The sequence below is a fragment of the Mauremys mutica genome, chromosome 4, assembly GCF_020497125.1.
Source record: "Mauremys mutica isolate MM-2020 ecotype Southern chromosome 4, ASM2049712v1, whole genome shotgun sequence".
Lineage (NCBI taxonomy): Eukaryota > Metazoa > Chordata > Testudines > Geoemydidae > Mauremys > Mauremys mutica.
In genome coordinates this window covers 105424221-105436313 of record NC_059075.1, presented here as the reverse complement: position 1 = coordinate 105436313, position 12093 = coordinate 105424221, and the positions used below count along the sequence as shown (strand labels likewise).

At 45.8% G+C, this 12093-nt stretch overlaps 1 long non-coding RNA gene across 1 annotated transcript in view; it reads left to right on the top strand.

Annotated features, from left to right (window-relative positions):
* The first annotated feature begins 3535 nt into the window (after positions 1–3535).
* LOC123370024 overlaps positions 3536–12093 on the top strand; it is a 54791-nt gene continuing 46233 nt past the window's right edge. Inside the window, exon 1 of the long non-coding RNA XR_006579247.1 lies at positions 3536–3600. This is a non-coding gene — a long non-coding RNA (uncharacterized LOC123370024). The remainder of the gene's footprint in view (positions 3601–12093) is intronic.

The window sequence follows — 12093 nt, the reverse complement described above, 5'->3', positions numbered from 1 at the left end:
AAGGAACTCTTCAAGTACCAGCGATCAGCAGCAGGTCACACACACACTGCTGTCAGTACGCACCCTGGTCGGTATGGGAGGTGGTTTGCAGGTTCTGTGTGGGTGGGGGGGTACGTGTATTTGTAGCGGGGGATGGGGGTTACAGATCTCATGCAACGGTCCCTGTCCTGGACCACAGAGCCACGCAGCAGAGGAATCTGTATCCGTCCTCCCCCGCCAAAAGGCCACATAGCCCCCGCACACAGAGTCCCAAAAAGGAGGGATGGCAGGCTCCGTTGAAACATCCAGTCCGGCACTGCAGACCGCTCTGGGAGCAGGAGCCTGTCATTCCTCGCGTTTACAGGCGGTCTTTACATCACCGCACACCCTACCCAGCACAGTCCGTGTCCCAGTTTCAACCCTGTAACGCAAAGTCATCAATAAAGAAACCTTTGTAAAGTTACAGTGGAACATGTATTTTATTTTTAAACGTGTGTTGGAAGTTGGGGAAGCAGGGTGGGTGGGGTATGTAACTGCAGATGATAGTCAACAGTCACTTGGTAAAGAAACAGGGGCAGGTTCAGCTTCTCTGTAAAGAAACTGAACAGTCACAGGTCATGCTGCTCGCTGGTACTTGAAGAGTTCCTTGTCGCTGTGCAAGGCGCCTGCACAGAGCTTCACGAGCCAGGGCATTAGCGGGTAGGCTGGGTCCCCGACGATCACTATAGGCATCTGCACATCCCCAAGACTTATTTTGTGGTCCGGGAAGAAACTACCTTCCTGCAGGCATCTAAACAGACCATAGTTCCTGAAAACACGCACGTCCTGAACTTTGCCTGGCCACCCGACGTTGATGTTGGTAAAACGTCCCCCATGGTCCACCAGTGCTCGCAGCACCATTGAAAAGTAGCCCTATTTCTTAGCAGCTGACTGTGGAAGAGGTGGACGATAAGGTGCGAGGAGTTGACAACGGCCATAACTGCAGCGGGATCCGTGCTCAAAGTGCTGTGGCGCCCGCGCTGTCACTGAGCAGAAAAGTGCACGAACAGATTGCCCGCAGGCGCTTTCAGGGAGGGAGGGAGGGAGGGCGTGATTGACGGTTCAATGATGACAGTTACCCAAAACCACCCTCGACACATTTTCCCCCCCCAGCATGCATTGGGGGGAAATCCCAGAATTCCAATGGGCAGCGGGGAGTGCAGGAACTGTGGGATAGCTTCCCACAGTGCACCGCTTCCAAAGTCGACGCTGGCCCCGTTACTGTGGACTCATACACTCGAACTAGTGTATTTAGTGTGGATACACAACTTCGACTTCATAAGGTCGATTCCACAAATTCGAATTAAGTTGATTCGAAATAGTCTTGTAGTGTAGAGTTCTTGCTACTTATTAGAATGAGGTGCTGGTTGAAATCTTAACACTTTTTTTTTTTTGGCGGGAGGGAGAGGGAGGTTGCACTGTCATCAGGTGGGCTTAGCTGATGCAATTCTCATTTCTGGAAATTTCCACACATTTTGAAATCTTACTAAAGTACATAAGAACAGCCGTACTGGGTCAGACCAAAGGTCCATCTAGCCCAGTATCCTGTCTACTGACAGTGGCCAATGCCAGGTGTCCCAGAGGGAGTGAACCCAATAGGCAATGATCAAGTGATCTCTCTCCTGCCATCCATCTCCACCCTCTGACACACAGAGGCTAGGGACACCATTCCTTACCCATCATGCCTAATAGCCATTAATGGACTTAACCTCCATGAATTTATCCAGTTCTTTTTTAAACGCTGTTATAGTCCTAGCCTTCACAACCTCCTCAGGTAAGGAGTTCCACAGGTTGCCTGTGCGCTGTGTGAAGAAGAACTTCCTTTTATTTGTTTTAAACCAGCTTCCTATTAATTTCATTTGGTGACCCCTAGTTCTTGTATTATGGGAATAAGTAAATAACTTTTCCTTATCTACTTGCTCCACATCACTCATAATTTTATATACCTCTGTCACATCCCCCCTTAGTCTCCTCTTTTCCAAGCTGAAAAGTCCCAGCCTCTTTAATCTCTCCTCATATGGGACCCATTCCAAACCCCTAATCATTTTAGTTGCCCTTCTCTGAACCTTTTCTGGTGCCAGTATATCTTTTTTGAGATGAGGCGATCACATCTCTACGCAGTATTCAAGATGTGGGCGTACCATCGATTTATATAAGGGCAATAATATATTCTCCGTCTAATTCTCTATCCCCTTTTTAATGATTCCTAACATCCTGTTCGCTTTTTTGACCACCTCTGCACACTGCGTGGACATCTTCAGAGAACTATCCACAATGACTCCAAGATCTTTTTCCTGATTTGTTGTAGCTAAAATAGCCCCCATCATATTGTATGTATAGTTGGGGTTATTTTGCCTGCACAGTGTCGAAAGGCAGCTAATACCTCCAGGCTGCTGCTGGCCACTGACATAATCCAGCCACCTCCAGCTACAGCATGGGTAGGAAGGGGTTAAGCCCTAAGGATGCATTGAGTACCAGGGACCAGGGAACCTGAGTGCAGGGGCTTCAGCGAACTGGCCAGGGAGGTGGCTCAGCAGGGGAGGGTGCCTAGGGGATGGACCAGCCCCGCACTCCCTGATGGGGGCAGGACCCAGAGCAGGTGAAGAGGGTGCTGTGGAGCCTGCAGGATCAGGGTGCAAACAGACTGGAAATTGCTTCCCCCACCACTTCAGAGCTTAGCTGAGGGGCAGAGAGGCTACACTGTGCCAGTGCTGTGCGGGGCTTTGGCACATGCAGGGCTCAGGTCTTGGGCTTTCCAGGGGCACCAGCTCAGCCAGAGGCAGGGGGAAGGAAGGAGCCTGCCGGCTGAGTGCTCAGACCAGGGTCTGGTTCTCCGCACAGCGCTGGGAGCCAGACTTTAAAAAAAGGACGTCAGGTCATCCTATCCAACAAAATTATTTAAAAAATTAAAATTGAATTCTGCCAAGCCTCCCTATACTCCTCTTGGAGGAAAGAAACCCCTTTCCCTTATTTTAAAATTCTTAATCACATTCAGCAGCTGTTAGTTTTCATTCCCCCAGGATTCCTTTGGGGGCATTTCACAAGCCTATGAACTATAGTGGGAGGCAGTGCACAGAGTCCTGGAAAGAGATTAACAATCCATTTAGGCCATGTTGGGCACAGTGCATGCAATGGCACTAATATTTGTTCTCTGTTGTGCACAATATTAGTGCCAGTGGCAACAATCACCTAGAAATCAGCATTTAAAAAATAGTGAAGATCATTGTATGAATTATAACCCCTTTTTCATGACACCGGACAGATGGCCAAGTCACATACAAAAATAAATGGGAGACAAGCTAGTCAGAGCTAATACGTAACTTCTCCATAGCTTTTATTCATATCTGATCAAAGTGTTCTCTTTATCACAGATATCGTTACAGACCCTAAATCTTTGAGGGCTGGTGTTATCCTGGCCTCATTTCCAGAGCTCAGTGCCACACCTGAGGTGCTTTAAAAGCGCTGCAGCTGGGCTGGCTCAGCCCTAATAGCAGTAATGGTCAGGCAGTGGCTGATTGTTTCACAGAGCCGGGCTCTTTCAACATCAAGCTGGGAGAAGCAGGCTCGCTGGTTCTTCATCAGGTAACGGAACCTTTTTAAGGCATAGTTATAGGGCTCTGCTATGGAGAAACAGTCTGCAAAGGCCACTTACTATTTATTTGGATGGTTATAGGGATCCTAAACATGGTCTAGGACCCCATTGTGCTAGGCTCCGTGTGAACACAGGCAGTCTCTGCCCTAAAGAACTAACCAAAAAAAGGCAGCTAAATATCAATCATAGCACATATGTTCTAGGCAAAAAAAGGTGCCTAGAGTCACAATGGAGCCATCTTCAAGGGAAGGGTTTCCCTGTCCCTTCAACAGCTCTGCTGCCTTTGAGTGAGAACCAGCCAGACAATGAGATAGTAAGAAAGCCTTCTGCTTACTGGTCAAGCCCCCTTCACTTTCTGCTGCGTCTACCTAGTGTTGCTTTATGTAAATAATTAGAGATGAGGTTTTGTGCTATTCTACACAGACACACACTGGCTTTAAGTTAATCAGCGATTGTATGATATGAACTATCAGTATGGGCTTGAGGTGGGCAGGCCATGGGGTCTGAACTCTCCCAATGGTCTGGGGGAGGCAGGAGTTTGGAGTTAGAGATCTGGTTCTGCCCATTGCCAATCTAGAGGTTAGCCGCAGAGTTCAGATGTGGATCCCCTGCCAGCTTTGCCCAGAGTTTGGGGCAGCTCAGGTCTAGGGGTGGTGGTTTTGATCCATCTCAACAAAGGGGCTTTCTTTACAGCCCCTCTCCCATACTTTTCATTGGGATGAGGCACAGATCTGTCTGTACGGCTCTGGATATTGCGTACAATCCCATCGTTTAACCTGATGGAAGTCTTCAAATGAGGAAAACAGCACTGGCAAGAGCAGGGAGCTTGGGGTGAGGCATGACTGATTGTTTTCTCTATGACACCGTCTGTTGGTTCAGGTTCATCATGCAGCACGGCTGAAATCAGTAACAAACTGTAAGCAGGTGACAGGTACTAACTAGCTTGAGGTTGCATCACAGGTACTAGGATACTGATACTTAGCACCTACCATTTTTTATTTACTGTAGTGCCTAGAAGCCCCAACTGAAATCAAGGTGGCACAGTGCTAGGCACTGTACAAATACTACCTCAAAGAGATTAAAATCTCAATAAGACAACGGCTGAGAGGGAAACAGATGCATAGTGAGGCAAAATGTCTTGCCCAAGGTTACACTTATATAATGCCTTACATTCTTCAAGGCATTTCACAATATTAACTAAACCCCCCCCCCACCCTTCTAGGTAATTAAGTACGATTGTTGTCCTCAGTTTTTTGATGGGGAAACTGAGGCACAGAACAGTTGCTGCTTCCCCAGGGATATACAGTGGGTCAGTGGTACATCTAGTACTAGAACTCAGAGGTTATTGAATCCCAGTCCCCTGTGCCTTCATCCAGATCACACTGAACAAGTTCAATGTAGCCATGTTGCTTTGCAAGACCTGATACATTTTGCTTAATAACGTGAGTGTGACTGTTACGCAAGGGAAATAGCACATCTGACTCCAGACTCAAAGAGAAATCTTACCATCGACAGGATTTTAGATTTCTTTATTTTTAGGACCTGATACTGGGATGTACCTCCTTAATGGAACTGAGCACCCTCTACTCCCATTGTCTTGGCTGGAAATGTGGGCTCTCGCTCCCTGGCAGGATCAGGATCTATACAACTTGTTTTCTTTACATTTGTTCTTTTTCTCTCAGTTTTGCATACAGTTCACCCCAGCCATATGTACTAAGCAGCTGGCTGGTGCTTGCGCTAACAACCAAGGTGTGGCCGAGAATGCAAATATATTTTAAAATAGATACGTGTGATTGTTCAAAAAAAAAAAAATTGGCAACACCCTGATTGGCTGGTACTGCTGCTCCATGCTGTGGAGTATGGTCTGGTCTTGTGGAAGCTCTGTCTTTGGAATGTTTTTACCTTGTGCCTGTGTGCTGGGAATGTTCTTTGCTAATTGGTGCAGTATTTGTTTCTGAACATCTTTACCCTGATTTGGTCATTGTTTTCTGTCTTTTGGGGCCCCTTTGTGTATGCTGGTGCATTTTATTCATTAAATGTTCTATTAAAAGCTTTTAATATTTAATGTTTTTATGTTAGAAGGAAGGAGAGTTACAGACACAATTTAGTGCCATACTGGTGTGGATCCTCAATGGGACTCAGATGTAAAATAAACTGTCAGGATTTTGACTTTGATCTGTAAAGTCCCTTGCCTTGGCTCCTGGTCATCTAGTCATCTCTGACTAGTCACCTTCCTTCCCACCTACAAATGTGGCAGCTGGATCAACTGATCTCCTTACACTTAGTCCCTGCAAACTGAGGTAGCGCATTTTCAGTTTAGGGAGAGTGTATTGACTCCAGAATTCACTCCAGCCATTAGGTAAATAGAGCCCAGGCCTCTGGCCATCAGAATGCAATTTAAAGCCCATTTACATATTCAGGAGCATGTGGGTAAGGTGTATTTGTTATTTTCAATTGTTTAATTCTGGGCCTGGGTCCATATATTTGGTTGACATCGGTCCACCAGTTCTTGCATTGTTTCTAATTAGTTGTGCATGATTATGATGAGGGAAGTACATCAAATGCACAAATCTATTTTCCTTTAAAGCCTTTATGACTAAGTGTTGTAGTGGACTTGATCCTGTGAGGTGCAGAGTATTGAAAGTTGAGAGCACTCCATACCTCTGAGCCAGTGCTTACCACGGGGTGGGCCCTTGGTTCCTTATCTTTGTTGCTGCTGCTTATCTGTACTCCAGTAAATGTAGCCGCATAGGCAATCTGCTGTTTGCCTGTTGACATTTATCTATAATATTCAACCTATAAAATATTCATGCACACGGCTTTGGTGTCTGCAGGATTTGAATGCGAGAAGGACATATTTTAAAAGGGAGAATAATGAATCATCTGCAGTGTTTCAGACCCCTCAGGCAAAGGCTTTTTAAAGATCAGTTAATTCAGTGTGTGACCTGTGTAAGGGATCTTGGGCATATAAGAGAAGTCAAAAATAACCCCTTGGAAGGTCAGAAAAAGCACATCTTTTGCACTAGGATAGCTCTGTATGTCCTGGCAAATAACTGTATTGTGATAGGCAACACAAGAGGCTACCAAACACAATTCAGTAGAGGGAATCCTAGGACCAACAAGTCTGTGTAATGGATTCTTTACTCAGACCAGCCCTTGTGAACTACTCTCTGCTTGGGAGACTTTCCCTTTGTAAAACAGAAAGCCCATGTCTACCCGGGGGGAGGGGGGAGCAAGTGGGGCAATTTGCCCCGGGCCCCACAGGGGCCCCCACGAGAATATAGTATTCTATAGTATTGCAATTTTTTTAATGGAAGGGGCCCCCAAAATTGCTTTGCCCCAGGCCCCCTGAATCCTCTGGGCAGCCCTGTGTCTACCTTTATGAAAATATTTCACATGAGATTTGTTGTCTAGGAATTAAATCTTGGCTTGCCAACAGGATGGACAATGGCACAAGAAATGTTTATATTTAAAATGGAGCCAGCAGTTCATATTGATCTGTTTTCAGGTTATTTTAGCTTTTGATTGCTCCCAGAACCAGGGATGAATTTCAGCTTGTCATATTAAACGTTCTCTCTGTGTCAGTGCAGGTAGAGTTTATAGAGAGAGCCTTTATAAAGCTTCCTATTCAGATCTGCTGTAGAATGCTTTTTTTTTAAACATATAAATGAAGTATACCAGAGCAAATGTGAAAGCAAAGAATTCAGCGATTCTGTGCAAATGAAACCCTGCTCGACTCCTCTTGGTTAACAAGGTTATGTGCATCCTATTTCACAAAGGGAGCGGAATGCTGCATTGGTAGAAAACAAATATTCCCTGTTGTCAAGGCAAAGGGAGCTAAATACATTTAAAGCAGGAGCCAGTTTAGAAAAGAGAAGATTTCCAAACGGTCAAATACTCACTTTGCACATGCTCCGGATATTACAGTGATATGCATCAAACTGTCCCCCACCCCCAAAATCTCTGCTCGGCTCTTGAAATCCATGCTGGTCAGATATTTCCACACAGGGAAATGCATGAGTCTTGTCTCCTGGATCATGTGACTAAACAGCAGCGAAGGAAGCTTGAAGTGAAATGAGTTTTGCTTCTTTAACATGTTGCTGTCTGAGCATGACTCATGAGCTGCATTGGTGGTGGTTTGTGTGTGCTTTTAACTAACAGGGATTTTTCTTTAACCCAGAACAAATGACAAATTTGCTAAACAATGTATCTGTGCATTGAGCAAGATGCGTACACCCTCCTGACTTCATCTGGCTGAGCCCAGATCCTGAAGTCCTGTAGTAGTTAAACTGGTTACCCAGCAGAACATGCACATTCTGGTCCTGTACCCAGCAATGCCATCTTCAGCCTCACTGTACTCAGTTATTTGGGCAGAGGCTGTGAAAATGGAAGTGTGACAGAGATGAGCCTGCCTGAATATCATGGAGACCGTCATGAACAGGAGCCAGCATGCCCACAAACACCATCATTAACCTACTTTTGTTTTGCTTCAGTTTGCAAAAAGGATGTAGGGTTCTTCTGGCAGCCTGAGATCCTGGCAAACCTGTTATTGAGAGGAGTTAGTTACAAATGGTCTTGGGATACGCTCTTTGCAAATGGCCTCTGATCTCAGGGTTTGATTCAGTGCTCCATGTCCAAGGTATCTGAGCTTTTGGCTGTTCGGTATCTGGATCCAAATCCTGCAGCTCAAACTCTCCTTTAGTTTGAAATGTGAAGGGCTTATTGCACCAAGGTCTTGTTTGATGGAGCTTTGATAGGGCGCATCACCAGAGCTGAGACTTGGCAGGAGGTTTTGCAGGGGAGGCGCATGCATGCACTTTTTTTGTTTGTTTCCATTTTACCAGATTTCAGAGTAGCAGCCGTGTTAGTCTGTATCCGCAAAAAAAACAGGAGTACTTGTGGCACCTTAAAGACTAACAAATTTATTGTAGCATGAGCTTTCGTGAGCTAAAGCTCACTTCTTCGGATGCATCAAGTACTCCTGTTTTCATTTTACCAGAGTTTGCATTTCAGGGCTAAACCCTGACACTCAAAGCCAGACCTTCCAGGCTGTGCCAGGCCACGCTAGTGAGATTCCTGTAGCTTCCACCTGAAACCGCAAATCCTTCCCTTAGCTCCAGAGCTTGGCCTAAGCTCCCTCTTATTTTAGTGTATGTTGGTTTTGTGAGGAAGCTCCAAACCACAGGTGCGTTGCCTGCTTTTGTGCTGTACCATGGATGCTTTGCTTGGATCTAGCCAGGCACAGTTGCAGTGGGGCATGCTACATATTATTTAGCGACCATTTCCAGTGTGTCTGTTTGCTGACAGGGTAGACCAGTGGTCCCCAACGTGGTGTCTGTGGGTGCCATGACACCCGCCAGGGCATTTATGTGCACCCCCCTTCTGACAAGGGAGCCGGAGAACCCGCCACTGAGAAGCAGCAACGCCGACATGCTGCTGCTTCTCAGCGGTAACGCTTCTTGATGATGCCGGTTCTCGGCGGCATTTCGGCCGCTGGTTGTCCGGCACCTGCCACACTCTTCTGGGAACATGAATATGCTATTGCAACAGAAAGGTTGGGGACCACTGGTGTAGACCATGAGCTTTTCTGCAGCCAGGTGAATGTTAAGGAAAAGCAGGAATTATTCTCCTCCAAAGGGAGCATGTGAACATTGGCAGATACAGGCCTGAACTTTAAACAGTGAATAAATATGTGCAGGGCCCATGGCATTAAAGCATGTTTTACATGTTTGATGCTACACAGCAGCACTATTCAGAAGGCCACAAGATCCTCTACTCTCACTAATGCACAAAGGGTGGAAGTGAACACACATTAGGCAGACATAGTAAGTTGCTATGTAGGAAGGATCGGCCCCAAATGCAACCCTTAAGGTACTGTGCAATTCTGGTGCTGGGGTGCTGCCAAGCCCTCTCAGAGGTCCAGAGGGGCCCGGGCCACTTCCAGCTTTTGAGGCCCCTAGCCATAATAAAAATAAAAAATGACAACACATGAAAACAAAATAAGGCACCAAAAAAAGAGTGAGACATAATTTGAACATTTTTTTTATTTAACAAATGCTTTCCTAGCCTTTCTGTGCAAATGCACTAGTTACTGAGGAAAAAGCTAGCTTTCGTGCAATGTCAGAGTTGATATTAAGCACGGCGAGCCCATTAAAACGCTCTTATCCCATAGTGGAATGGTGATAGTTCTTTACCTGCTTCAACACGTTGAAGGTGCATTCACCTGAAGTCACTGATGCAGGCAAACTGACAAAAATATGCAATGCAATTGTGATATTAGAAAACACCCCAGAGAGTCCAAGTGCGAGTATTTCTTGAATCAGTTCCTTTGGCTTGCAATCCAATTTAGAGTTCATGGAAGATATTTGTTTGAGGAGGAGGAGGAACTTGTCACTGAGATCTTTTGGGAAGAAAACCTATGATGATGGCCAAGCTACCGAGCTAGGGCTCAACCAACCAACCAGTCATCTCTTTTAGCTACCATATGAGGGTAATAATGAGGAATTCTCACACACAAATAATTCCTTAGTCAACTAGACGTAAAACTATAAAGACACTAAAATTTAACAATTCTCTACCTTTCAACATGCACTTGATCCAGCACCAGTCATTACTGGTTTGTTTCTATAATCAGCTGATCTGATAGGACACATTCATCACGGTCTAATCTTGTGCCATCAGAACCGATATATTTTTATTAATATTTATGAACATTTTTAACTCTTTAATATGACAAAATCTGTATCAGTTAACAAAAAAAACCTGTCTTTTACCAAATCACATCTCTTATTTGCTTAAATTTGCAGCTCTAAGCTGAGAGTGCGTGTCACATTTTGGTCTGATGGGGATGCGCATAAAAACAAGTTGCAAAACTTATCAAATGCCAAAAAAATTAACACCTCTAAATGTTAGGCCCCCTTAAAGCTTGAGGCCCAGGCCAAATGGCGCTCCTGGCCCTCCTCTGATTGGCCCTGGGTGCTGCATTGGTCAAGGTGTACGCGTGCCTGCTGATAGTTTGGGGGGCCAGGGCGTACATTAATGCTGGGGCCATCCTCGTTTGGAAGCCCTTTGAGAAGATCAAGTCCAAACAGCGGCACTGTTTGCATCCTCTCTTTGGGGTTCCACTGACAGCTTTGATTATACCACATCAAGGTCAAGCTGTCTGTCAGTAGTAAGTTACTGTTACGGTATTACTTGATCACATCTATTGTTTTGTAATTTTTGTGGCTCTGCTGCATGATACCTTTTGGCAGTACACTTTGGCATGGGGAAGGACTTAATTGAACCAGACTGAAAAAAGCGCTGCCTGCCTGTGAGAAGCCAGGAGATAGCAGCGTGTGTGTGAACAAGCAGAGGGTGAGATGAACTCTGGCCAGGAACAGTCTTAGGGCCTGGCTTCACTGCTAAAAACGCTGTTTTTACCCAGGAGTAGCTCAGACACCGTAGTTACCCTGAAGTAAAAGACGCAGCTTTTTTAGCAGTGAAGACAGAGTCCTTAGAGACTTGGGCTCAACTATACCCAGCCCTATGTAGGTGTGTCAGGGGCTCAAAGATCCTTCCCCTCACAGCCCTGCATGGGAATCGAGGCCTTGCATTTTGAGAGCACAAGGACTCCGTGCAGTTAGTACCCACACTGCAATGGCACTAACCTCCCAAAGGGAGCAGGCCCAGCCATCCTCGTGCAGGAGCAAGGGCACCATGCGCTTTTGGTGAGTGTGGCACGGCAGCCACATTCCCTGAGTCAGGCACAGTGTCTCCCAGTATTCCTGGGACTGTGCCTCTACAGCTCCTTCCTCCCGCCTCCCAGTGAACCACTGCAGAGAGCACTGAGAGAAATTTGGGCCCCGATACATCATGTTTGCTGGGCTCCACCCCCTCCCATTTCACCCTAGTTAAGATATTTTGGGGGTTGCCCTGAACTTAGGGCCCCGATACAGTTGTTCTCTTTTCCCCTCGTCAGGCCTGCCGGTAGCTCTATTTCCCTGTGTGGTTTGTCCAAAGAGCCTAACTGATAATTTGCTCATGGGGAACAGGAGGCTTTTTCTATGCCTGGTCAGTGTTGCAAGGTAAAAGAGCAGCATTGTGTGCCACGAGCATTCAAAAATCAGGAGTCCTGTGCAAAAAAATCATGAGATTAGCTTCAAAATCATGAGAGATTTAAAAAATAATAAAAACGTTCAGGATCATTTTATTTGCGTCTCTGGTTTCTGAACCCGTAGCGAGCAGTTAGTTCATGTTGTCAAGCTTTTTGCCAGCACCATGAAGGCTAGAAATGTTTCTTCAAATGAAAGCTGAGTTTCTTACATATTCACTTGAGTCTAGAAGCTGGAGCTTTAAGACAAAAACAACTATTGTATGAGATGGTAGCACTGAACCAGTAAAGAAAATGAAGAGGAGAAAACCTGTGTGTTTACTCCAGGAATCAGGCTATGTGATAGGCTTTAACAATGGCACCGTACAGCATGGGTTTCGGCTACTGCTTG